The sequence below is a fragment of the Tamandua tetradactyla genome, chromosome 11, assembly GCF_023851605.1.
Source record: "Tamandua tetradactyla isolate mTamTet1 chromosome 11, mTamTet1.pri, whole genome shotgun sequence".
Lineage (NCBI taxonomy): Eukaryota > Metazoa > Chordata > Mammalia > Pilosa > Myrmecophagidae > Tamandua > Tamandua tetradactyla.
Genome location: NC_135337.1, coordinates 46,398,550 through 46,425,421, shown reverse-complemented (window position 1 = coordinate 46,425,421; position 26,872 = coordinate 46,398,550). Strand labels below are relative to the sequence as shown.

Below are 26,872 nucleotides of genomic sequence, written 5' to 3'. Positions count from 1 at the left end.
CCCAGTGCTTGTGGAACAGTCGTGCTCTCCCCAAACACAGGGGTAGAGGTTTAAGGGTTAATGGCAGCCAGGGCCTATGCCCCATCCTCTCTAAGCTCTGGGGTGGCAGCATTCTTCCTGAACACAGAAAGCCAGCTCTTTCCAAGCACGGAGGCAGATTCACCTTTTCCACATACATAGGTGGACCTGCTCTCTTGGCCTGAGAAGCAGTCTTCAATCTCGACCCCAGCTTCTATGGTTCTGCCCCTGAAGTGATTTTTTCCTTCAATTAGTCCCTTCTCTATCCCTTTTATTGCAGGCTGGCAATGGTTCTGCTCATACAAATTATTCAGAACATTTGTTGGTTTTGCATGTAGTTCGCAGGGACCCATGCCATCAGTCAAAAGAGCTTTCTACAGATCCTTTCTAGATAACTTGCATTTCCAATCGTGACTGGTTGCTGATTGATTTCATGTTGAGTTTAACTCTTACATGGAGACCTATTCTCTGGGGATTCACTTTCCAGAAAACCAGGATTTTCCAAATCACCAGTTTCTGGTTTCTTTGTGCTCAGGAGTTAAGTTTTCAGTTTAGCCCTTTCCTCTCTCATTTTACTATAAGCTTCAAGCAGAAACCAGGCTTCACTTTCCACACTTGGCTTCAAAATAGCTAAATATCCAAGTTCATCACTCTCAAGTTCTGCCTTCCATCACTCAACAGAACTCAATTTCTCCATGTATTTTGAAACTGAGAGAGAATCCACATCAAGATACCATCAAGGCACAAGATGTCATGTGCTGTTCTGGGACTGGCTGCTGGTGATCCTTGGTCCTAAGGTTGTCACATGACAAGGCACATGTGACATTTCCTGGTCTCTCCCTCCTCTTCTGTGTTCCATTGATTTCAACTCCTTGCTACTTCCTCTGTTGCTTTTTCTCTCTAAATATGAATTTCATTTTGCTTGTAAAGGACTCTGGTCATGGGATTAAGACCCATCATGATTATGCAGCACCACAACTTAACTGTAGTAACCTCATCAGAAAATCTTACTTACAATAGGTTCATAGCCACAGGAATGGATTACATTTAAGAACTTGTGTTTTCTGGGGTACATATAGCTTCAAACTACCACTTAATTAAGAAAAAAAATCTAGAAGTCAGTGAATGTGGAGTACAGCACCATCCATGCACAACATTATTGTTTAAAGAATTGTCTTCTTTTGTGACTAAATAACTAGAAAATGGTGAATTTTTAATGGAAATGTACAAGATGGGAGTGTGTAGAAAAGTTTATGAAAAAATATAATTGATTTAATGGCATTTACCTGAGAAGAGCAAATTGATGTTGGCTGATTCAGAATTAGCAAAGATGATTCAGCCTTATGTGCACAAGAAAGGCATTGCCTAACATTTTTACCCCAAGACTCTGGTCTTTGAGACTTTTAAAAAAGTGGAAATGAATGGATAAAAGTATGTTTTGCATTCTTTATTATTTTCTCTTTAACAGTAATACTGACTTGATATAGTTTTTAGATTCTTTTAGATTAAAAGACTTGTAAATTCCTCTCAGTGAAAAGTACCCAGCTTGATTAGAAAATACAGGAAACTTTTTGCAGGTCTCATGGAGAACTTGGAAATTGCTTAACAGTAAACTTAAGAGTATAGAATTCGGGGCGGGCCGCGGTGGCTCAGCGGGCAAGAGTGCTTGCCTGCCGTGCCGGAGGACCCCGGTTCGATTCCCGGCCCCAGCCCATGTAAAAAACAAACAAACAAACAAAATATAATAAAACAAGAAAATGTTTAAAAATGTTTCCCTTTCTTCCTCCCTTCCTTCCTTCCTTCTCTGTCTTTCCTTCCTTTCCTCCCTCTCTCTTTAAAAAAAAAAAAAAAGAGTATAGAATTCCTGTCCAGCTAATCTATCTCCGTTTCTTTTTTTGCTCATTTCTTTTTCCAACCCTGCTACTGACTACCCTCTCCTTTATTTTCCCCAATGATTTTTCTTACTCACAGCTTATTCTGCTTAGTAAGCTCTTACTGTTTTCATCAATCAACCATCTGTTATCTTCCTTGCCAGGTGTCTTATTTCATTCATTCATTCATTTAGCAAATTATTTTTCATTTATTTGACAAATATTGAATGCCAGGTACTACGCTATTTCTTGTATTGAATTCAAACTTACCAAAGATGATCTTCGTTAATTATTACTAAAATATTAGAGGTCTTGAACGTGACCGTTTTTAGAAGCCTATGGATCAATCTGTGGTTGGCCAATTTAGCTTATCTTTCAATTCCAACAGTATCAGTTTTGACCAAGTGATACGATCTAGCAAAGAAGGAACATGATTATCATTCTATTAGAATGTTTTGTTTGTGTCATGGTAGAATCGGGAGAAGCAGTTCTAGCTATTTCTGATACCATTTTAATATCATGTGATGTTTTTCATTCCCTCCTCTTAATTTGGTCAAAATATATAAAGTCCATGCCAAATTAGAGAAAAGAGTCTACAAGACTGCTCTCATTTCTGACATAATTACAAATCTGAGGGTCCCCAAGACCCTCCTCATGTTTGATCATTTATGAGAAGGAATCACAGAACTCACTGAAAACTTTTATACTCACAGTTATGGTTTATTAGAGCGAAGGAATTCAGATTACAGCCTAAGTAAGAGGCTAAGTAATAGGGCAGGGTATAAGAAATTTCCAAATGTGGGGCTTCTAACTGTCCACTCCCCATGGAACAAGGATAGCATTACTTTTCTGTAAACAACGAGTGACAGGATGCATGGAGGGCCAAGAGCGAAGCTCACCTGAGCCTTGGAGTACCAGGGTTGACAGTCCACATTGCTGATCTCATGTCCTACCTCCAGGGGGCATGCTTTAACCACATGGCTCAAAGCATTGACCTTAAACACCATGTTAGATTACCTAGCATGACTTAAGAACTCCAGACAAACGACATTGTTATCAGATGTGACACTCCAAGAGCTTAGAAATGATCTCCCAGAAGCTGAGGGGAAAGGCCAGGGCTGTCTTTCAAACATGGTTAAATTATTTACTGCACACCATGAAAAAAAGAACTCTTCAATAATCAGCAAAAAAAAAAAAAAAAAAAGGCTGAAGTGGTGGTTTCTCTATGCATAATTTTCTCCCCTTTTTTTCTAAAATGCCTTTCAAAGCTATTTTGGAGTACCAATTATTTCTGTTCAGATTGTTCTTTGTGACTTCATGATTAAGTTTGTATAATCTATCTACTATTAGAAAGACAGAAATCTTAGAATAAGTGAGATACATTTCCAATTGCCCATTGCAGTTTATTCCAGTTCTATAAAATTGTTTGCAATCTTTACACCTTCCCATCCTTTGGATGAAAATGCTCATCTCCTGTTAGACTGGGGAAACTGTCAGGTAGAATGGAAAGAACTTTCTCTCTCCGGTATGTGGATTCTCTTGTCATCACATACTTTCTCCTATTGGTCTCAGATAGGACCTATAGGATCCTGGTCAAAGTTGAAGATGAAGAGCCTCAGTAGTGCCATCCATATTGCCATGCCTTTAGCCTCCTATTTCCCATTTCCCTGGAATCTTTTTTTTCCTTCCGGGCAGACCTTTGACCGGAAGTTCTCTCACTCAACTTCTGTTGAGGCCCATATGGTGGTGAAAAGCCTCTTTATTTCCTTAGCATGTGTGCAGGTCTTAGACTGGAACGGCTCTCTATTAGCTAAAATGCAAGCAGGCTGGAGGCGGAAATGACGAAGGAACCCTCAAGAGCAGGCAGGCAGGCAACCGGAAGGGCTTGCAGACACCAGGCTGTGTGAGAAGGATGGCGGCCGTAAGGGCTTTCCTTTCCTCAGTGCACGGTCAGAATGACAGCTGGAAGTCCTGTTGGCTCTGTATCCTGTGCGACCTACAAGGTATTCAAGTGGGTTCTTGTGTGCAAAACATGTAGGCAGGTTGAGGGCTTAGATGGGTCTTCTTTCCTCAAACACTAGCCGCCTGGGGGCCAAAATGTTTCGCGAAACCCTTGTGCGGGCACGTTGTCCAGCGCACACATGCACTGGAAGGACGGTGCTAAAAGGGTTCCTGTTTCCCTGCACGGGGGCAGGCCGTTGGTCTTAAGGGCTCACTCAGCTGCCTTTAGGGCTCATATGGTGGTGAAAACCTCTGATTTACACAGTATGTGTGCATACCGATGACTGCAAAGAGTCACTTAACTAAAAAGGTAGTGGGCCTGAGGTGGAAATGACGAGGAATCAAGTCAGGTCGTTAACCGGAAGAACTTCCTAACAGCAGCCTGCTTGCAAAACGGACGGTAGCCGGCGGGGGACTTACTTCCTCAAGCTTATGAGCATGCCTCTGGCCAGAAGATCTCTCTGCTCTGTATGGCAGGAAGGCTGATTCATGGCAAAAGTGCTCTCATTTCCACAGCGCAAGGGTATGTCGAGAGTCAGAATAACCCTTAATTCTTTAGCACTGTGGTAAGCTGCTGGCAGAAATGACCGGCGGGACCGTAGAGAGCAGGCAGGTTGTTATCGGGATCCCCTGGAGTCTTGAATGTGCTTTTGGTGGAGGCTGAAATAGAATATATGACTGCACTGGTTTAGAATTTGGGCTTCTAATTGCCTTTAATCAGATTTTACTTAAAAAGAAATTGATGCCAAAGGAGAGCATGCAAGCCTTCTCTTGGTGTTAGATTACTTTTGGTCCTTGCCAATAGTAGGCTTTTTTGTTTGGAAGCTGTGGTAGACATGGAAGGCATTTAAAAATTGGAGTCTCCTCTCCAGGGCATTTCTGTTTATGGTTAACACTTTTAAATAGGACTTTCACCTGCCCTAATGAGATTAATAGCTAGGATCTGTATTTTCTCTGTTTCGTAAAGGAAGACATTGGAAAATTTACTGATTGGACAAAATTTATATCGCTTTATTTGTTTTCCTAACTTGAATGATGGCCATTTTCTGGGCAAAAACTGTGTCTTACTTATTTTGTTTAACCTAGTGTCTAGTAAGTTTCTGACACATAGTAGATATGCAATTAATGATTGATGAATAAATGAATAAATAAAATAAATATGAAATTAGAGCCTACGCCTCTCTAGTCTATTGCATATCTCATTTCATTAAAGAGTCTTTCAGTTGATGAATATTTTGAAACTCTAAGTCCCTGCCATTAGAACTTTCTACCATTATTCCCAAAGTTCAATACATTCAATACTGGATATTAATTTGCCAACTAATTTAAATTTATGTCCAGATAACACACAGGTTCAACACAAATATCTTACTCTGATTAAATAGGCAAGAAAGGCATATTTATCAGTACATCAATATGATTATTCTTCACTTTAAAATTTCAACAAAGGCACACAAGATACTAAGGGAATGTGCTATATGTATAATGCAAATTTCCATGTATATGCAGTAAATTAAGTTCTTTAAATTTGAGACCAATTTTATTTTGACTAGGTTATAACCTAACACTGTCTCTACTGCCAATCAAAATGACAATCTCAAATTCATTCCTAAACTTGTTCTGAGGAAAAGGAAAATCCTTACAGATGATTTAAGTAAAGGGGAAGTAGAGAAGAACGTGAAATTTGTGGAAACTGGATGTTATTGTCCATTATGGTTGCCAAAATTACTACTGGGATCTCTGAGAAGTGGTGGAAACAGTGTCCAGGAAGTGGCTAATAATTTGAAAGGATGTAAGATGAGATTAAAAAAGAAAACTTAATGCCCATATGACAAATATTTGTGAGCTAGAGTGGCATATTTTCTCATCTAGAAACAAACAAAAATCCTAGATAGAAACTTTAATAGAAAACCTTAAGCTTTTGGAAAATTGGTCTGTCTGTCAAACTTTATAATATGATTTAGGTAAGAGTTTTTGCTTGCCTCAGGGAATGAGGGCTGTTGGGCTTAACTAATGAGATTTCACTGAAATAGATGAATCCAAAAGAGAATAATTGCTCTAGTATTTTTACCCTTTTAATGGATAGAGATCAAGGAAATTATCTATCCATATATACATATTCTTGGATGTGGTCCTTTTAAAGTATTTAGAATACTTGTAAAAGACTGCACAGTCAAAGAAATGTACACATTTGTGAAACACAGTGCCTGGCACTCAATAAGACATGAGTCAGCATATGCTGGAGAGAGGGAGCATGAAGGAAAAGATAGAAGGAGTAAGAGAATAAGGAAAAGTGAGAAAAGAAAGATAAAGGAGACCCTATTTGTGCCAGTTTGAATCTGTGGTGGACCCCAGAAAGGCCATGTCCTTTAATCTTCATTCAGTATTGCCGGGTGGGAGCATTTTGATTGTTTCCATGGAGATGTGACCCACCCAATTGTGGGTGGTAACTTTTGATTAGATGATTTCCATGGAGGTGTGTCTCCACCTTTGAAAGTGGAGTTGCTTACTGGAATCTTTTAAAAGAGGAAATATCTTAGAGAGAGTCCCTTTGATAGAGCCAAGAGAAAGCCAGCAGACGCTGCCATGTTCGCCATGTGCCCTTCCAGCTGAGAGAGAAACGTTGAATGTCATCGGCCTTCTTGAACCAAGGTATCTTTCCCCAGAGGCCCCAAATTGGACATTTCTATAGACTTGTTTTAATTGGGACATTTTCTCAGCTTTAGAACTGTAAACTAGCAACTTAAACTTATTAAATCCCCCTCTTTAAAAGCCATTCTGTTTCTGGTATGTTGCATTCCATCAGGCAGCAAACTAGAACACTATTATAGTAGTAGCTCTGAAGTTGCTACTTAATCTGTTACTCATTTGTAGGTTTAACACTTGTTATATAACATTTAAAATATACAAAAGGGTATAAAGAATATCTTATCAAGTATCCATGTACTCAACTCAAGAAAATAATACCTCGCAATAGAGTTAAGTCCCCATTAGAAATCGTGTCTTGGTACACAGCCTGTACTTCCTCTTGTAGTACCCATTATCGTAAATTTGTCTTTTTGTATTCTCATGAATTTCTTTTTGGTTTTCTGTATGTATAAATCCCTATGTATACACAGCACTGTTTTGAATACTTAAATCTTTATATAATTGATTTCAATTCTGCAGCTTTCTTTTTACCATTCATGGTTATGTTTGTGAGATTTATCTATATTCATTCTTTTTCTGATTGGTATTGTGATATTTAATTTCATGTGTCCATTTGGCTAGGTGATAGTGTCTAGTTGTGTGCTCAAGTACGGGCCTACTTGTTATTGAGAGGTAATTTCGTAGATGGAATTTACATCTATAATCATTTGATTGCCTCTCTAAATAGTAAGGGATGTTGTCCTCCACAATGTGCGGAGTTTCCTCATCTAATCAATTGGAGGTTACAAAAGCTACAAATGAAGATTTCAGAGGTTCAAGGAAGAATTTCTGCCTCAACTTCAGCCTTGACTCTTGTCAGAATTCTTTTGGCCTCCAGTGCCAGCAAACCTCATCCTCCAAAACTCTCATCTTTTAAAATAGCCTCACCATCCATATAGTTTCTTAGTGTGAAATTTTCTAGCTACTAAAACAAAAAACTCTTCTCTTCCTCCCATACCCAAATACAATGCCCCCCTGATGATTTTAGTTCTCCCTTTGAACTAGATTCTAAATTTGAACAATGCTTGCTGTCTTCACTGCCAACACCCTGCTCTAAAGCATCATCTCCCACAAGCAGTATTGCAGTTTGCATCTACCAGGTATCCCTGTGTATTCCTCATGCTCACTCCATGCCCATAGCAGACTGAATGATCCTTTGGACATATAAACAGGATTTTGCTATTCCTTAGCTCTAATGGTTTTCTGTTTCTGTCAGAGTAAAAGTCAAAAAGTCTTACGGCTTTTAAGTAGAGTGCACATGCATTTGTCCTCCAAACCAGGACATTTTGGGGAATTAAAGGGGACATAAAACTAATTTAAACAATGTAATTTTGAAATGTAAATTTGTGAATAGGTAAATTGGACGAATTATTTTAGTAGACCTAGAAAATAAATTATTCCAGATATATATTTTTTCAAAACTAAAATTCACTCTAAAATATGTGTATATTAAAGTAAAATTTAAAAATTAAATATCTTATCTAAAGCTTAACATAAACAGTATAATTATTCTTGATACATTTTCACACAATTTAGTCACAGCTAGCCTTGAGCTTTCTCTAAACAATGCCACTGATAATTTCTCTAAAAAGTATGTATTTTTAAACATGGCTTTATTGATTTTACTTTTTTCATAAAATTTTCTTCAAATGCTCTTCAAATTTGCAATTTATGGTTAGTTTGAAAGTGATGATTCTTACAGTTCTTTCTGGTTGCAAGCTGAATGTTCAATACTTTCAACTGGTTGAAATCTTTAGATCTGATATTTTAAGGGAGATCAACTTCTTGAATGATTTGATTGAGTAGTTCAAACTGGTTTTGAAAAAAATACATAAAAGTTTATGGGATATTTGTTAAAATGTTCATTTCCACTATAGGACACTTCAATACAGTTTTTCAAAGACTCAAACATTTCCAAAATTTGATTGCTCTGGGCAGCAGTCAAAATGCATACTGTCAGGCGGAGATGTATATTTTTTGGTATTTAACTTTAACTTAATCAGAAAAATGCTATAGTTAAATTATTTTTATCTGTGTATCTATGTGTGTGTATTTGTAAATTTTGATAATTACAGCTTACTGTTTCCATCATAGAATATTGCTATTTTTTTGGATGTGACTAGAAATTATATGTGCATCACAACCAATTTAGGAATATCTCTCCATACATTTTTAAGTTTGTAAGAACATTGTTTGCACAGCACTGCTATTTTTAACATTTGTATTTAGATTATCACTGCAGTGCTAAACTTTCTAAATGAATTAACAAAAGTATTTATAAGAATGTCAGATATTTCACTTTTGACAGGATAAATAAAAAGCTTTATTTTCATCCCATGAATTAGATAAAAAAATGTAATCATTACTACAGTTAAATTAAAAATTTTTAAACATCAGATGACATTGATAATATATAAGGATTATAGCTAATCCTTACGTGGCTTTTAGGGTGTGCCAGAAATGTTCAAAAAATGTTTACATATATTAATACATATAATTCTTACCATGACCCTGTGAAGTAGATGTTATTATGGTTCCCATTTACAGAGGATGAAACTGACAGCCAGATAAGTTAAATAACTTGCCCAAGAAATCATAGTTAATATGTATAAAACTTGTACTAACCCCAGGCAAACTGGCACCAGTATCTGTGCCTCTTACTGATAAAACCTCCAAGTGCAACCATGAATTACCCCACACTTCTTGAACTCATCTTCTGGAGTGCCCAAGACACTCCAGAATGCCAAAAATGAGCATTTACTCTGGGAAGCCTAGAAATATAGTGAAACCTTTCTTCAAACCCTAGGAGAGGGGCAATTATGAATAAACCCATCTCCTTTTCTTTGTTCCACTCTCTGTATGTTTTTATGCAAAGGAATAAGCTGGTTTCCAGCATCTTTTCCCCACAAACAAGAAATGAACTTCTTTCAAACAAGAAATGAACTTTTTTCAAATTTCCTGTGTCTTGAAGAAGGGTTTGTAGGTTTTAGGATTTATGTATGTCACCCTAGGAGAACTAATTTCAGAGTTAATTTAGAACTGGGGTTATTCTGTTACATATGAATCCCAGAATACTCTCTTAGCAATCTTGGTCTTGGAGAAGCTGATTAAGCTTTACAAATAGCAATATTGATATTTGTTAATTTTCTTTTCCTTTCAGATATTTAAAGCAATAGGTGCTATTTAGGGGATCCATTCTGAAAAGTGTTTTCATCCATACTTTTCATTATTGGATTGATTTAAACACATATATTGCTATGCAAGAAAAATAGTTTGCACACTATTTACTTATTTTGTTAGCTCTTGGACATAATTAGAACAAAATATGATAAACTGACTTTGAAACAATTAAGAACCTGAAAGATTGTGCAAAAAAAATAGATTAAAAAAAGAAGCTGCAATTTAGGAACTTAGGAATATTGAATTCCAAATTTGAAAATAATACTTTAAAATATCTCTGTGTTGGTGAGTATCTTGAAATTTCGAATGGGGTAAAGATGGACAAAATTCAGAATGGCTGACCTAGCAAAATCTCAAAGCAAAATGAAGTAAATTGTTCTGGCTGGGCAAAGACCATCGTAGACAACGTTAGTCTTCATGAACAGCTTGACTGGTAGACCTTCACACTTTCCGCTACGTGTAAATCTGTGCATTTAACATGAAGAACCAAAGAAGTCTCCTGGAGGTATAATGTGGGAAATCATTAAAACCCTCTTTTGCCCTGATGAAATTTAGCATAACAATAAAAATTCTGATCTAGTAGGGAGGAGTCAATCAATGCCTGACTATAAGAAAGATCCTAAGAGGACTCTGAGAGAAACTCAGGTTGAAGAGAGAAAGAATGTAGATTGGAGACCCAACTCAGGACAGCACTGGCCCTTCAGAGGAGAGAGCTGGTGCAGGGTATGGGGAAAAGCTGGCTCGGGGACCTGTCTGAACCCAGTATATTTTCTGGAAAAATGGACAGGTATAGTATATGAACTGAAAGTGCTGTGCCACTGAAGAGTGTAATGCCTCTCGTCCAAGTTGGTTTGTTTGATTAGTGTGTCTGAGTTTGAGAGGACTCATCCTTTTGTTTGACCTGCCAAACCACTGAGATTGGATGTTGTATACTTCACAAAGGGCACTTTTAGGTGAGCTATCAAAAATGCTGAATATCTGTTTCCCCTACTAGCAGTGACACTCCGCTAGGGCTAATGGCAACAGTTATAAGACTGAGGGCAATTGGAACCACCGGGGTGGGGGGTTAGTGTGGGACATTATTGCTTGTGGAGTTCCACCTTGAGTGATGCCATTGGCAATAGGAGAGTTCTGACAGGGACTCATTTACATATACAGTGTAATCAGCTTTGGGTATTGTGTAAATTTTGTGGAGAGAAAATCCCGGAAAAGATTGAAGTAAAGGGATAATGGTCTAAAAATACTACAATCTAAGGGTAAATATACATGGGCTTTCACTTGTGCCATTAGGCTAGTAAAGCATGAGGAGGTTCTCAGTGATGAAGCAGCCTGTAGCGAGGCAGTGTAAGAAGGTGGTTAAGGGCTCAGAAGTTGGAGCTGGCTTCCTGTGTTTGAAGCCTGGCTCTACTATGTAGTAAATTTCTAACTGAAAAGTTAATTCATTTCTCTATGCTTCATTTTCCTTATCTGCGAAATGGAGCACAAAAGTGCCAACTTCATAGTGTTTTTATGAGTTTCATGGTCCTAGATCATTTATAAAATAGTTAAAGCAGTACGAGACCCATCATATATGCTATATAAATATTTAGCAAAAAATCAACCAAGGAGACCAAAGAGAATGAGAGGATGAGGAGTGTTAAATTTGCATTTCTAAAAAATAAGAATAACAGAGTGAGGGGATGAATTTGTTAGCATTTCAGAAGCACGATTCATCCATTCAATGAATATTTTTTGGACACTCCCTGTGTGTCAAACACAATTGCCTAATTGCAATTGTAAACCAAAAACTCCAGCAATAAGTGAGCCAATCAGGGAGGGACACCAACCTCTGTTTTCTTCCATGATTCAGAAGAGTTGGCACTGGACTTTGGCCTGATGTTTGGTACCTTGAATGTTTCTCCTTCAAGGTAAAACTTGTATTCTTCCAGCCTAAGGAATGACCCTAAGTGAACTCTGTGCAAGATTCTCCTCTGAGGGTATGTAGGGCATGACTAGATGTTGAGAAGCAGTAATGTAGAGTTATTAGAAACTGGCTATGGGAATGGACAGAGAAATACCTCCTTCACAGGGTTATTAGTATTAAGTAAAGCACATGTACAAAGCCTAATGACAGGCTAATTGTAGGCTCCTGTTATTAGAAAGTTAAATTCCTTAAATGATTCTCCTCTGCTGGTTCTCCAAGAAATTCAGCATCCGTCAAATATACAGCACTGTTGACAAGTGCTTTTGGGATGCAGCCAAGAAAAACAATAGTTAAACGTTTGTGCTATCACTTCTGGGATGAAGTTTCCTGTCCTTGTATGTGGCTGTTTTGGTTTATCTGTCAAGGTGAAGTGCAAACCTGTATTCCTGTAGGTGTAGTTTGGACTGAACTTTGCATGTTTACGTCCATCCTTCCTCTTATTTCCATTCATATTGTAAAATACAGGACTAAGGCAGAAGTAGTTAAATAAGTGAATGAAAAAATAAAGTGTTTTGGACCTGACTCAATTTTATATGGGCTTTTAGTACTTTATAAATGTAGTATTTCAAATTCATAGATAACAAATTGGTCTTTAGGCTTGAAACTGATGCTGAGAAAATGAGTTAGCCTTTGGGGAGAAAACTGTAATGAAAATTCATACCTCACTGAAATCAATTCCAGATAGAGCAATGAATTTAATATTAGAAAGTAAAATTTTAAAAACAGTTGAAGAAAATAGAAGTGAATATTTTAGAAGCTTTGATAGAGGACAATGTTTTTATGCATGACATAAAGCCAGAAAGTATAAAGGAAATAGTTGACAGTGTTGCCTACATAAATATTAAAAGTTTCTGGAAGGAATAACAGATTCAATAAAAAAATTAAGATGCATATAACAAACCGAGAGAACATATTTACAAGATAACCTTAATGTATTTAGAGATATATTTACACATACACATACCACTTCCAAGTAAGAGGAAGCTTAGCCTTCCCGTGGCATATGTTCTGGTAGCCACCTTCCTTCCCTCTTTGCCATTGGGGTTGAGAACTCAGCATTGAGGATGAATTGGCCCCAGAAACGTGTCTACAAGCCTCTGTGCAGCTAAGCCAAAAATGTGTGTGATGTGGTTATGGTCTGTGGGATTTGAGTTGAGGTATGCTGAGCCGCCTGGAAAATATTTCCCCCTCTAATAAAAAGGTCTCTAATAGGAAATATATCTTTTCTTTCTTTTTGGACATTGCCATGTCTACATGGGGGCAGCATTTTGCTAAATTTGGGGTACAAGTCAAAAGTTTCACGCCTTAAGGCAAAACTGACATGGTGAGGAATTCAATCCCATTTGTAATTTGAGAAATGATAGGTCATACTAAAAGTTAAACATAAACAATACATTGTCAAGTTTTCCAACCCATAAACATGAAATGTCCTTCCATTTAGGTCGCCTTTGATTTCTTCTGGCAATGCTTTGTAGTTTTCTGTGTATAACCCTTTACGTCTTGGTTAAATTTATTCATAGATATTTCATCTTCTTTTAGTTGTTATTATAAATGAAAATTTTCTTGATTTCTTCTTTAGATTGTTCATTACTGGTGTATAGTAACACTATTGATTTCTGCATGTTGATTTGGTACCATGCAACTTTCCTGAATTTGTTTATTAGTTGTAGAAGTTTTTTTGTGGATTAACATCATATCATCTGAAAATAGGAAAAGTTTCATTTCTTTTCCAATTTGATGCCTTTTATTTCTTTCTCTTGCCTTACTGCTCTAGCTAGAACTTCCAGTACAATGTTGGATAACAGTATTGAAAGAGGGGGCCCTTGTCTTGTTCCAGATTTAGGGAGAAAGTTTTCAGTCTTTCACTATTTTTTTTTTTTTTGTATTCAGTAATATTTAAAAATTAGTAGTACAGGTAGACACAAGCCATGCCTTTTCTTTTCTTTTTTTAGGTGCATGGTCTAGAAATTGAACCCAGGTCTCCTGCATGGCAGGCGAGCATTCTACCGCTGAGCCACCTGCGCCCCCACAAACCATGTTTTGAAAACACCCTTGGAGAAAGAGTAAAAGATTAAATAAAGATTTTTGAATTGTTATATGTTGCATATATATATATATTTTTTCTGGTACAAAGTTAAATTTTATTGACTATTACTAAAAGCCTAGATTTTTTTTTAGATCTGAATAGTTAATGTTGGTATTACAATCTTAAGGTGGTTTAAGCTGAAAATAGTATTGTCATTTCAAATTATCCCATCACTGGAGTAGGATTTCTTAACCAAATATGCAATTTTTTTAGAGTGAAAAGGTCAACTATCTTGTAAAATAATGTAGAATTTAGCTATTACCAGTAGGTGTCTGCTTAAAAAAATTCATGCAAATGTCTATCCCAGGTCAGTCTTTTTAAATGAGCTTAGTTCTCCCACAAATTCTAAACCAGTAGTGTGTAATTTCCAGATTTCCTGGTTCTGTTTGCTCTCCTTTTTGCATTTCCTAGCTTTTGGGGGTTGCTTATTTCACACTGAATTCTGACCAATATGCTTGACAGTTTTTGACAAATGCATTTAAGCCTGCTTTACTCAACTTGATCCTTTCACCACTTCCTGGATATTGTTTAAGGTTATCATTCATTCACCTTACATTCTTAAATTTGGTTAAGAATATTATCATGAAATTGCCACTGAATGAAAATGTGAAGACTTCAAGCTCAGTTTAATTAAGCCACTGAATAGACTGGTCACGTGAACCAGAATCTGCCAAATCCATTTCCTGAGGTGGACTTCTTTCGTCTTTGATTTTTCAGCATGCATTCTCATTCCGGTAACACCTAATTTTCTACTGAAAATCTGTTTCCTCCATTCTCATCCCTATTTCCCAATTCTGATTTGCTTACTTTTTTATTTTTATTTTTTTTAGCTGATGAAGTTTGGCAGAAGGTTTTTTCAAATTGATTTTTAATTGATATAATTATATATTCACATAACATATTATGATCCAAAGTGTGTATACAATCAGTGGTTAACAATATCATCATATAACTGTCATTTATCATCACAATCAACTTTTTTTTTCTTTTTATGTGGAAAAATAACATATATACAAAAAAGCAATAAACTTCAAAGCACAATGCAACAATTAGTTGTAGAACAGAATTCAGAGTTTTGTATGGGCTACAATTCCATAATTTTAGGTTTTTACTTCAAACTGCTCTAAGATACTGGAGACTAAAAGAAATATCAATTTATTGATTCAGCAATCATACTTATTTGTTAAACCTTACCTTCTCTGTTTAACCTCACTATCACCTTTGATCTTTCTCCCAGTCTTTAAGGGTATTTGGACTATACCCATTCTAAATTTTCCATGTTGGAAGGGAATGTCAATAATATGGGACAGTGGAATGGAACTAGTTGATGTTCTGGAGTAGCTGGTCCTTTGCATTTCAGGACTTATCTGGTCCAGGGACCCATCTGGAGATTGTAGGTTTCTGGAAAATTACCCTAGTGCATGGATCCAGTTACTGTAGTGCATGGAATCAAGTCTTTCACTATTGAGTATGGTAGATTCTGTGATTTTCTTCATATATATCTTTTATCATGTCAAGGAAGTTTCCCTCTGTTCCTAGTTTCCTAAGTGCTTTTTATCAATAAGGGATGCTGGATTTTGTCACATATCTTTTCTGCATTGATTGAGATGATCATGTGGTTTTCCCTTCATTATGTTATTGTGATGTATTACATTGCTTGATGTTTTTATGTTGAACCACCCTTGTATACCTGGGATAAATACCACTTGACCATGATGTATAATTCTTTTAATGTGCTGGTGGATTCAATTTGCTAGTGTATTATTGAGGACTTTTGCACCTGTATTCAGAAAGGATATTGACCTGTAATTTTCTTTTCTTGCATCTTCATCTGGCTTTGGTATGCGGACAACACTCGTCTCAAGAATAAGTTAGGGAATGTTCCCTCCTCTTCAATTTTTTGTTAAGAGTTGAGTAGGTGTTAATTCTTGTTTTAATGTTTGGTAGAATATCCCTGTGATACTATCTGGTCTGGCCTTTTCTTTGATGGGAGGCATTTGGTTACTGATTCAGACCCTCTGCTATATTGGTTTGGTGAGATCTCCTGTTTCTTCTAGAGTTAGTGTAGGTAGCTTGTGTGTTTCTAGGAATTTATCCATTTCATCAAGTTTATCTAGTTCTTGGTGTAGAATTGTTTATAGTAACCTCTTAATGTCCTTTTTATTTCTGTGGGGCTGTCAGTAATGCTCCCCTTTTTGTGTCTGATTTTAGTTATTTGTGTTTTTTCTCTCTCTTTTTTTGTCAGTCTAAGTAGATGTTGATTTTATTCAATGTCTCAAAGAGCCAGCTTTTGGTTTTGTTGATCTCTCTATTGTTTTTTATTTTATTTTAAATATGCTATGTCATTTGTATCCATTCTAATCTTTATTTCCTCCCATCTAATTTAGTTTTTTCTTCTTTTTCTAGATCCGCCAGTTTTGAGATTAGGTCTCTGATTTGAAATCTTTATTCTTTTTAGTGTGAGTCCTTCAACCCTGTTCTTTTTCAAGATGGCGTTGGCTATTTGAGGTCCCCTTATCGTTCTGTAAACATTTGATGATTGGCTTTTCAATTTCTGCAAGAAGGTTGTTGGAATTTTTATTAAGATTGCATTGAGTCTATTAATTGCTTTAGATAGAATTGACATCTTAACAATATTGTGCTATGTATATAACGTGGAATATTATACAGCTAAAAAAACGAAATACTGATACTTGTGGCAACATGGACTAACCTAGAAACTGCCATGTTGAGCGAAATAAGCCAGGAAGAAAAGAACACATATTGCATGACATCATGGTTATGAAATAACTAGAATATGAAAATTAATAGAGTCAGAACTAGAAAATAGATTACCAGGGGCTGGGGTGGGAGTAGGAAAGGGAAGGTAATGTTCAAAATGTACAGAGTTTCATCTGCGCTGATGAAAAAGTTTTGGTAATGGATGGTGATAATGGTACCACAACATTGTGGATGTAATTAACAATTCATATAAATATAAATCATGTATTTGAATATGATTAAAAGTGAAATTTCAGGTTGTATAAATGTTACTAGAATAAAAATTAGAAACAAACAATGTAGGACTGTACAACACAAGCAACAGATTCCAGTGTAAACAATGGACTACAGTTAATGGGGCAATTTTAAAAATGTTCTTTCATCAGTTTTAACAACTATAACACACTAATGCAATGTACTAATAATAAATATGGGAACTCTGTATTGTATGCATGCTTTTTCTGTGAATCTACAATTTCTCTAATAAAAAGAGATAATGCTTTGCCATTCTTTCAAATGCCCATATCAGGATTCTTTTCTACTCTAGATGTTTAAGCAGACTATAGCTGTTAAAAGTCTTTGAGGACTTTTTTTTTCCCACTCACATGTTCAGTATTTGAATTAACCATCATTCAGATGGCTCAGCAAATTAGTCTACCATTTGTAGCTCTGCTGCAAAACATCCCAAACAGTACGTGCAGTTGAAAGTTTCCAAGTTTTCCAACAGCTAACACATATAGTATGCAGCACTCATGGCTTCTGGGATCCCTGACAAACAACCAGGCCAAATGAAAAAAATTAATATCCATAATCCTAAACAAAATTGTTCTATCTAAATCTGTATACTTCTAATTTCTGTTTCAATCAGTGCAAAGTCCAACTTTGTGCCTCTCTACCATCTGTGTGCTAATATTCCATGGTCTCTATAAATCTCTGTGCTTCTTTATCCTGAGATGCACTCCTGCATCTACTAAACCATTCACTATATCCTCTGAAGTTGTTCCTCCATAATCTGCAAACTCTCAGCTTATCATCTCATTATTTCTTCCATCATCTTATCTTAACTAAAATTGACTCCTTCCTGAGGATGCCATTTCCGCTCTTTTTGCTAAGTTTCTCTCACTCTATATAACTCATGAACAAAAATTAGTCTTTGGTGTCCTCCTTGATCTGCAATTATCATATCCAGCACATTATTCTTACATTCTTATGCAGAAAACTCTTTTAGCCCAAGCCAATTTACTGAAGACTGTGTTACCTAGCTTACTGTCTTCACCCTGTGTACTCTCAGTGCTCACAGAATGAACCCTTCAGTGTCCTAATGCCTCCACAGTCTCACCTCCTTATCCCCAATGACTCTCTTTTACCCGTTTCAGCAGTCCATTCCAGTCGTCATTTGTAACATCTTTTCTAATTGCTTTTCCTACAAAATAAGTAATTCAAGCCTCCTTCTTGTCACTACACCCTCTTCTATATTCAGCTTATTTATTCATCTACTCATTTTTTAACTGTTTAACAGTATCTGTATCATTTGGCCATTTTCATCCATTCATTCCTTTATCAATAACTACTTTTCATCTCTCTTAAGGTTAAATTTCATGATTCATCATTTCAACAGTACTCTTGCCTCTATCTTAATCTCCCTTTCTTTGTTTTTTCCATCATATTTATCTGGAAATGTTCTACATCTGCATCTCTTTGATTAATTTTTTCCTCCTTTTACTAAATCAGCCATTATCTGATTCTTGCTTCTTACATTCACCCTCTTCCCCTTCACAAGGTTTGTTATTCAAAGTTCTCAAAATATTTTTTGAAATTTCTCCATTTCCTTATCTGTAATTTATTCATTAATTTAGTCCTGTAAGCATCTGACCTCATCATTCCACCAAAACAATACATGCCTAGACCACAAATATCCCCTGTTTTCAGTTTCCCAGCTGCTAAAATAAACACCATACAATGGGGTGGCTTAACAGCAGGAGTTTATTGGCTCATGGTTTCAGAGGCTAGAAGTCTTGCTTCTCCCCAGAGTCAGTATCTTCCGACTGCTTGGCAATCTTTGAGGTTCCTTGGTTTTCTAAAACAGTGTTTCAAGAAAAACATGTTCTTAATCTTAATCCATCCTGGTAGGTGTGAGCCCATTGTAAATAGGATCTTCTGAAGGTGTTATTTTCAATTAAGGTATTGCCAATTGAATCAGGATGAGTCTTAATCTATCACTAGAGGCCTTATCATTAAGGCCAGAAAGAGAAACCACAGGGCACAGCCAGAATCTGGAAGTCAACAGAACCAGGAAGAGAAAGGAGATACTGCCATGTGCATTGCCATTTGACAAAAAAACCAAGGACCCAGGATCACCAGCAACTAGCCCTGAAATGCCACAGTCTTCAGGGAAAAAACATCAGTTTCTGTCAAACTCTGGTTTGAACTTCTAGCCTGAAAACTGTGAACCAATAAATTTCTGTTGTTTAAGCCAATCCATTGTTTGTTTGCTTGCAGCCAAGAAACAATTGTATCTGTCTTCTCAAAGAGAAGGATAAGGGTTGAGGTTGACCCAGAGATTTGGCCTGATAAAATTCTAGGGTAGTAGTGGCATTTCCTGAGATAGAGATGAATGTACAGCCAGGAGGACTTTGTTGTGCTGTTCTTTGTAGTGGTGGAAATGATCAGGAATTGGGTTTTTTTTTTTTTGGAAATGCACATTAAGCATCCAAAAAAGATGATAAGCAGGCAATTTGATGTAGGAGTTTGAGATTTTAGAAAGATGGTGTCAGATATATTAAGTCCATTATTTTATGAAATTGTCTAGGAAGTGAATGTTAATAGAGAAGAGGTTCAAAAATTGAAACCTCAAGTATGCAAACATTTAAAAAATTTGGTGAAGAGAAAGATTCAGCATAGAAAACAGAAAAGAATGATCAGTGAGAAAAAAACAAAAGTGGTGGTGTCACAGGAAAAAGCAAAGATAGTAAGGGACGACGTATAACTGGGCCATATGATGCTGAGATGAGTACATTTACCCTGGATTTCTCAGTGTGAGCTTGATGATGTCCATTACAAGTAAAATTTCAGGGGAATAGTGGTAGTAATATCCTGGCTAGACAAATCCAAAAAAATATGGAAAGTGAAGAAGTAGAATCAACAAAAGTACTATACATTCCATGAGAGAAGTGTAGTGTCTGTCTTTGCTCTCCAGGTACATTCATGATAGTGAGATACAGTAGGCGTTAATAAATATTTGTTGTTGAAATGGAATCCATGGAAAAGATGGAGGAAAAACCATTATAAACATAAAATTACATAAAATACATTCAGTTGTTCATTATTAACATTACCGTTATCTAACTTACGTTGTGCTGGTCAGAAGGGACATTTGTTGCCACCTCCAATGAAGGAGTCTCAAGTCATGGAGAGTAGCAAAAAACACTACTGTGCCTGCCACTATAATGGTAGTCCTTCAGTCCCAACCCACTCCATAGCTAACAGGTGTCAGGGTCACCAAAAAAAGCCAGACTCACACAGTCACTGGGGAGAACAGTGTATCCACATGGAGAAGAAACAGAGCAAGGTTAGCCTCAGTAGCGGACACTGGTGCCCCACGGACGCCATGCACTTTCCTCCAGGAACAGATATAACAGTGGGGATGGGCCAGTTGTTGTGAAACTTAAATACTTAGTATGGAAATGTTTATATGAACTAAGGGCAAGAGGAAAAAGATTACATGAACAGACAACGATCTGTTGTCGGATATCCCCAAGAGATGCCCCAAGAAGTGTCAGCCCGCATTCCCATTCCGTCCTACAAGTCTGACTAACACAGCTGGTTTTCAGCACAAGTCTTCTTTGTGGGTCCCAGGGAAAGGCGGCAGGCTGCACTCTTGTTCCACAACTTAACATATATGTGTGCGTGTGTATATATATGTGTGTGCATACAATTCCAGTTTTCTTTATATAATAGTACACTGTATATTTTCAAATTGTCATACAGTAAAATTGAGTTTTTTCTCTTGATGCACAGTTCTATAAATTTCAATGAAAGTATTGATTCCAAAATAATCAGGATACAGAATAGGTATATCATCCCCCAAACTCCCTTATGTTGTTATTTTAGTCACACCCTCCCTTTATCCATATCCACTGAAAACTACTTATTTGTTCTCCATTACTACAGTTTTGCCTTTTTGAGAATGTCGAGTGAAATCATTCAGTATGTAACCCTTTAAGAGCAGCTTCTTTCATTCTGCATAATTTTTTTTGAAAGTCATTCAGGTTGTATGTGTCAGTAGTTTGTTCCTCTTTATGGCTGAGTCTAGCTGAGTATGTACAGATGCACTATAGTTTATCGATTTATCATTTGAAGGGTATTTGGATGGCTTCAGATATTTTAATTATTATATGTTCTCTTTTATTTAATATATATGGTAATAAGTTCCATATGCTATCACTCTCAAATATTAATATAGGAAGAAATAACTAAAAGAAGGTTTTAATTTTATAACTGTGTCATAAAGTGGTACCTGGATTGTATAAAATGATTGTTTTTTCTCTTAAAGGAAACACTATTTTAAATTCTAAGTCAGCTTACAATAGGACTATAATTCATTATTTGGAATTTTGTAAGCACAAAATGCCGAGATTATGTTAAAATGTTTTAAGATCAATATAGAGAGAAAACTACCAATATTCTTTATTATCAGTATCTAAAATTTCTTTCTCTCCTTCTTTTCAAAGCCCTTAAGAAATTTTGCATGAGTACATGTGTAAATGTTTTCACATTAAAAAAAAAAAAAAACGCTTTCAAGTATCAGGTTGAGGTCCAAGCCCTGAAGAAAACTGTTTCTTAATGGACCTTTCATCTTTTGTAGCTTTTAATCATTTTTCTTGTTACGAGAAAAGGTGATAAATATAACTTATTTAAAAGTAAATAAAAATAAGATATATTTTGGGAGAATTTTTTAAACATCGTGACAACAGAGAAGGTAGAATGCCTTTGGGCTGTAGCAAAATGGAGATTAAATCAATCATTTACTTAATTCAATGTAATAATCTCCCAGGAAAAAAATTAGAAGTCCACAAAAGGAAGAAACATCTCCAGGTATTTTCCAGGTATGTATCTTCTACATATTACAGATATATGTGTGTGTGTTTGAGAGACTGAGACAGAGAGAGAGAGAGAGAGAGAGAGAGAGAGAGAGAGAGAGAGAGCTGAGCTGATGGTCACCTGGCCAGCATCAGATGGAAGTGGAGATAGAGAAAAGTTTGAAGCAAGTACAAATTTTGGCTTGGGGACAAGAACTTACTCTACTGTTTAGAAAATGCTTCTTAATATGAAAGGGAAGGTAAACATACAGTGAAAATACTCTTAGAAAGCTCAAGCATTGTAGGCTGATAAAACTCCTTTGGCAACTGTTGATTTGCACAGGGCTTTGCTTTGCCACTTTCCAAGGATTGAGAAGTATAGCTGGGACATCAGTCACAGAGAGAGAGAGAAGGATGACAGTGAAAGAGGATGGCATGTCATTTTATCTTGAGCCCTTATGTTTAGAATGGTGAGAAATACATGCATGAGAAATATATTTGTTGCTGAACTTGAGGAAATTTGAGCATGGGTAGTGTTTTTTTTCTGGTTCAAATGGAAAAGTGTTCTCTTATCTGCTTATGCCTGGAAGATGGTTTCTTTAGAATCCCAAGAATGGTGGCTGCAAATCACCAGGAAGCTGGACACTGATATGCTGCTCATCAAGGGTACTTTCAATTATGACACTGGAGAGGTCCCTTCGAAATCTCTGGGCATAGACAAGTATGAATTGGAGAAGGAGAGCAAACAGATACACCACATTGACTTTTTGCTTACAGGCTGGTTTGGAGACAAATGTGAAGATCTACTTAGGATTCAGAAAATATGGACTCTGAGGGAACCAGAGGGATGTAGCATAGCTAGAGAATGCAGAAGAGGAGTGGAGATGGAATGTAGAGACATTATCTAGACTTTCTATATTACTGTGCTTTCATTTGTACCCATTGGATCGTAAGGATAGGCAAAAATACATGTTATACAATCACACTCTCACATATGGCCTAGATAAGTAAAGATCTACAAGGCAGACACTTCCTTGGGGGTTAATCGACTATTTTCATCTTCTCTAAACTAATTTGAATTGGTGTTGGCTTGAAGTCCCATTTCTTTGTTCTTCATCCATATAATCTGAGGACAAGCCAATCTGTTTTCATGAGGTGCATTAATGGAAATATAATTCATTTTAATGCACGGTTAAATCATATCAAGAAAAGCATAGCCCATATTCCTATCTGTGGAGCAAAAGCTGCTCAGGGCTACTGTTTTCTCAGGTTGCATATGTGGACTCACCATCAGTATTTAATAGAAGCTGGGCACGTGCACCAAGAAGATAATATTATAGTACCTGAGAATGTGGAAATGGCTGTATAATATTAGGCTTTTCTTGTGGAATAGACATAAAAATGATTGAAATCTTGGTTTAAGGAAAAAAAGGCATGTATTCATTTTAACTGTCTTCTTTGGTGGCATTTATAGAAACAGCTTTTATTCTTCTCCAACAGCTTTCCTAACTTGGAAAAAAATACATGATCTCAATATGATGCCATATAATATATAAAACCTTGGCCTGCAATTGCTCCAGGCACCATTTAAGTACACATAACCGTCTGGCTGGAATTTGGAAGAAAAGTCAAGGAGTTCTACCTAAAATTTGCTTTAAATTGAGGACAAAATTAAAAGATTATTTTGCGGGTCTTAGTGCATATGTGCATATGTATGTGTGAAATGATACTGTGCACATTAAACTCTAGAGTCAAAATAATCAGCAAGAAGTGTTTCATTTTCTAAATGCTGGTTTGCTCAAAAAGACTGTCTTTTCAAGGTTGTTGGTTTAAAAAAATAAAATCACCATGTGTTTCAAGTCTTTCTTCTTAAATTTCTTCTTTCTGGTGTCAGCGCGATACAATAAAAAAAGAATCCTCATAAACCTGTGATTGATTAAAATGAGAAATTAAAAATATCCTAATTATCTTTCCACAATTATCATTAAGCCTAGCATGATGAGGCTTACTGGCTTGCATTTCATTTTTAAAATCAAATGTCCCAGATCCTCACATTCAAATTCAATGAGCACTCATTATTTGAGGTAGAAGATCTGTATTTCCTACTGACTTGTTCTTTAAGTGAGATCTCTGAATGAAAAGGAGGTCCCCCCATCTCTTTTCCTTCCTCAGGAGGTAGGGGGTAGGGAAGCCTGTTCTGGATGGACTTATAAGCTAGAATGTCCCAATATGGAACTGCTTCTTGAATAGTTCATTTTCAGAGACATTAGTAAGCATCTTCTAAATGCATACATTTTATTAGAAGTTGCATAGTTAAATTCAGAGAAACCACACTTGCTTCCGCTGAAAATTGTTTCTTTGCATTTTTTCTATACTGAGTTCAAGGCAATTAAAAATTTTAAATCTAATATTCTTCCCTCAAAAACCATATGCTCTGTTTGGATTGTTTCTGTGAGGGAATTTAGTTTCTAAAAAAGTCAATCCTATTATTATTTAAATCTATTTAAAATTTACAACATCATGTTACTTATTTTGGAGATATTTTCAGTAATTCCTAAATAAATGGCTTGCTTTACCTGTTCGTATCTCCATGCCTTTTGAGGTAATTCATCCTGAATATTAGCTTCATTCTCTTATATACATAATAAACTTATTATTTATTACTTTGGGATTTTCTAAAAAAATGTGTCCATTAGAAAATAAGCTAAATTCTAACTCTCTCTCTCTCTCTCTCACACACACACAAATAGGTCTCAGTCCTATTCTTGTGCTTGATTCTTCCCATTCTTTCCTCTTTCTTTATCTTTATTTAAAAATAAATCTTTCTTTTCCTTTGATCAGTTCCCCTTTTCTCTTTCTTCATCTTTCCCCCACCTTCTCCTCCCTCTCCTTTTTCTTCTTCATTTTTTAAAATCTTTTTTCTTTGCGAATACTAATGGATTCTTTCAATTCAGCTTGGGTAGGCTCAGTTTCTACCTCTCTTGTTTTTAAAGATTTTTCCAGGAGGTGGCAGTAAAACACTGTAAAAAGATCGAGTCACAGTTATTGATTTTGAAATGTCATCATTTGGAAAAAAACAAAATCTCTGATGGGTCATGAGGTTGCTACATATAAAGACGGAATGTTTGCAAACAAAGAATGCTTTGCACTAGAGAAGTCTTACTGCTTACATTTAAACTACTACCAATAATTTAGTCGAACCTTTTACTCTGTACAAAAGAAATCAATATTCTTGTAGAAATAGTACGAGTTTGTGTCTCCGTTGGGGAGAATTAAGCGCGACAATCTTTGTCTCCAAAGAGTTTGCTAAATGTTGTATAAAATATTATGTTAAATCTGCATAAAATCAGAATTAAAAATGTATTTATTAGTATCCATATGGTTATGTTCCTATTTAGACATGAGGGAATTGGTGCAATACTCTAACTCCTATTAGTGTTAATGGGAATTATATGTGTAAATCCCCAAGTCCCAGTGCATTGAGATGAGAATCTCCATAAAGATTTCAAAATCTGTATTTGTGTTGCTTTTGGTTATGTAGAAACTAAAAGTATGGTAGCTGTGTGTATATCTTTAAACTTAGTAGGGATAAGTTGCACCTGAAACAACAGACCCTGAAGTGTTATTTATTCCAGTTAAACCTCCAGTTTTAGTGTAATGATCAATTCAGAGCCAAAAGCTAGAGAGGCTTCTTAGATTGCCAACCCTGAATTCTGGAACTTAGCCATCTCCAAAGAACTGCCACAGCTGTTCCCATAGTAGCAGAGGTTGCTCCTGGGTCTAGCTTCCAAGAAGAAATATCTTCTTTTCGATGCCAGTTCAAGCACATTAAAAACAGCCGAGCATTCTTCTCCCTCCCCACCCTTATCTCTGCAGCTCCTTCTGCCTTGCACAGCGGGGCTGCTTAGCCTCACTGGCGCCTGCTGCTCCCTGGCTTCTCAGAACACCACCTGGATTTGGAGCTGGTCCCCAGTGGCTCTGTAGAAGCAGATTCTTTCCAGAATGCTGCAGGCCCAAGCAGCAAGGAGTAAAAGTCAGCTGCATTGCAGCAACCACCTCTTCCTGACTGACAGTACTGAGTTTGGCACTTAACCAGGAAAGTGAAGAGAGGGTTCTGACAGCTGGGAGATGCCCTACCCTACAGACCTAGAAGATCGTTGCACCAGAAAAGAAACCTGTCCATCCAGGAATGCAAAGGGTCAGCCAGCCAACCAGCCAGTCTTTTTTCTTAGCTGGTTGATTTTCCCGACTCTGCTTTTCTGAGCCTTGTCCTGCTTAGATGACTAATAAATGTGATTGCTTGAAGAATCTGTGTGGTCTCCATTCAGCTGTAGGCTCTACCTCTCATGGTCCCAAAAGCTTTCTGGCCTTACTTAAAAGCCATTCTGTGCTCCAGAATATGCTACCAGGAGCTGAAGACTTCAGTTTTCTGTCAAATTGATCCTGAATAAATTGATTAGCTGATATTTATTGAGTACTTCCAATGTGGTCTATGCTGATTATATGAGGGATAAGGGACAAGGTTCCTCTTCCTTTTCAATTTGCTCATCCCTCTTTATTCTGACTAGCTTGATTTGATGTAAAATTACTGTTTCCTTCCTTTCCTTCCTGTGCCTAGCATGTCTTTCTATTCTTGCTGTATTTGCCAAGATGATAGCTGTCACACATATATCCAGCCTTCAGTGTGTACTGGGTGATTCGTAAAGGCATGATTGGGGGCAGTAGGTGGTATACATGGAATTCTGGTTTAAGGAAAGCGTGAAAAAGTCTTTCATGGTAGGCTGAAAATTCACTGTCCTTTAAATCTTGTAGTTTTAAAATTCCTAAAATAAAATATATATTTTTTCCATTTCATACTAAAAACAGAGTGGAAAACTGCAACACTAGCACCATGTGATTAGTAATGATTTGCTTCACTGATAGAGCAAATTGGTTGTTGACGATGGTTGACTGCAACTGACACTGCCTAATAAGGGAAAGAGGCATTTTATTGATTATAAGACAAAAGTACCCAAACTGGGTTTTGTACTTTTACATTTTATTGACTATAAAATGGGGACCTTGCACCTTTTAAATTTGAGTTTAATCTGATATTACAATTACTGTTACTATCACTCTGTTCATGCTCTCTGAAGGCATGCTCATTTATTCACACACAAAAATACTAACCTTTAGCAAGTGTTTTGCAGGAATGTAGAACACATTCATATGCAGAGAAAAATTTCAA

The 26,872-nt window shown here is 36.6% G+C and overlaps 1 long non-coding RNA gene across 2 annotated transcripts in view; it reads left to right on the top strand.

The window, feature by feature from the left end:
* Positions 1–3,618: 3,618 nt before the first annotated feature.
* Positions 3,619–26,872, top strand: part of LOC143650117 (uncharacterized) — a 39,708-nt gene continuing 16,454 nt past the window's right edge. For both annotated transcript variants that reach the window (XR_013159380.1, XR_013159381.1), the window contains exon 1: positions 3,619–3,892. This is a non-coding gene — a long non-coding RNA (uncharacterized LOC143650117). The remainder of the gene's footprint in view (positions 3,893–26,872) is intronic.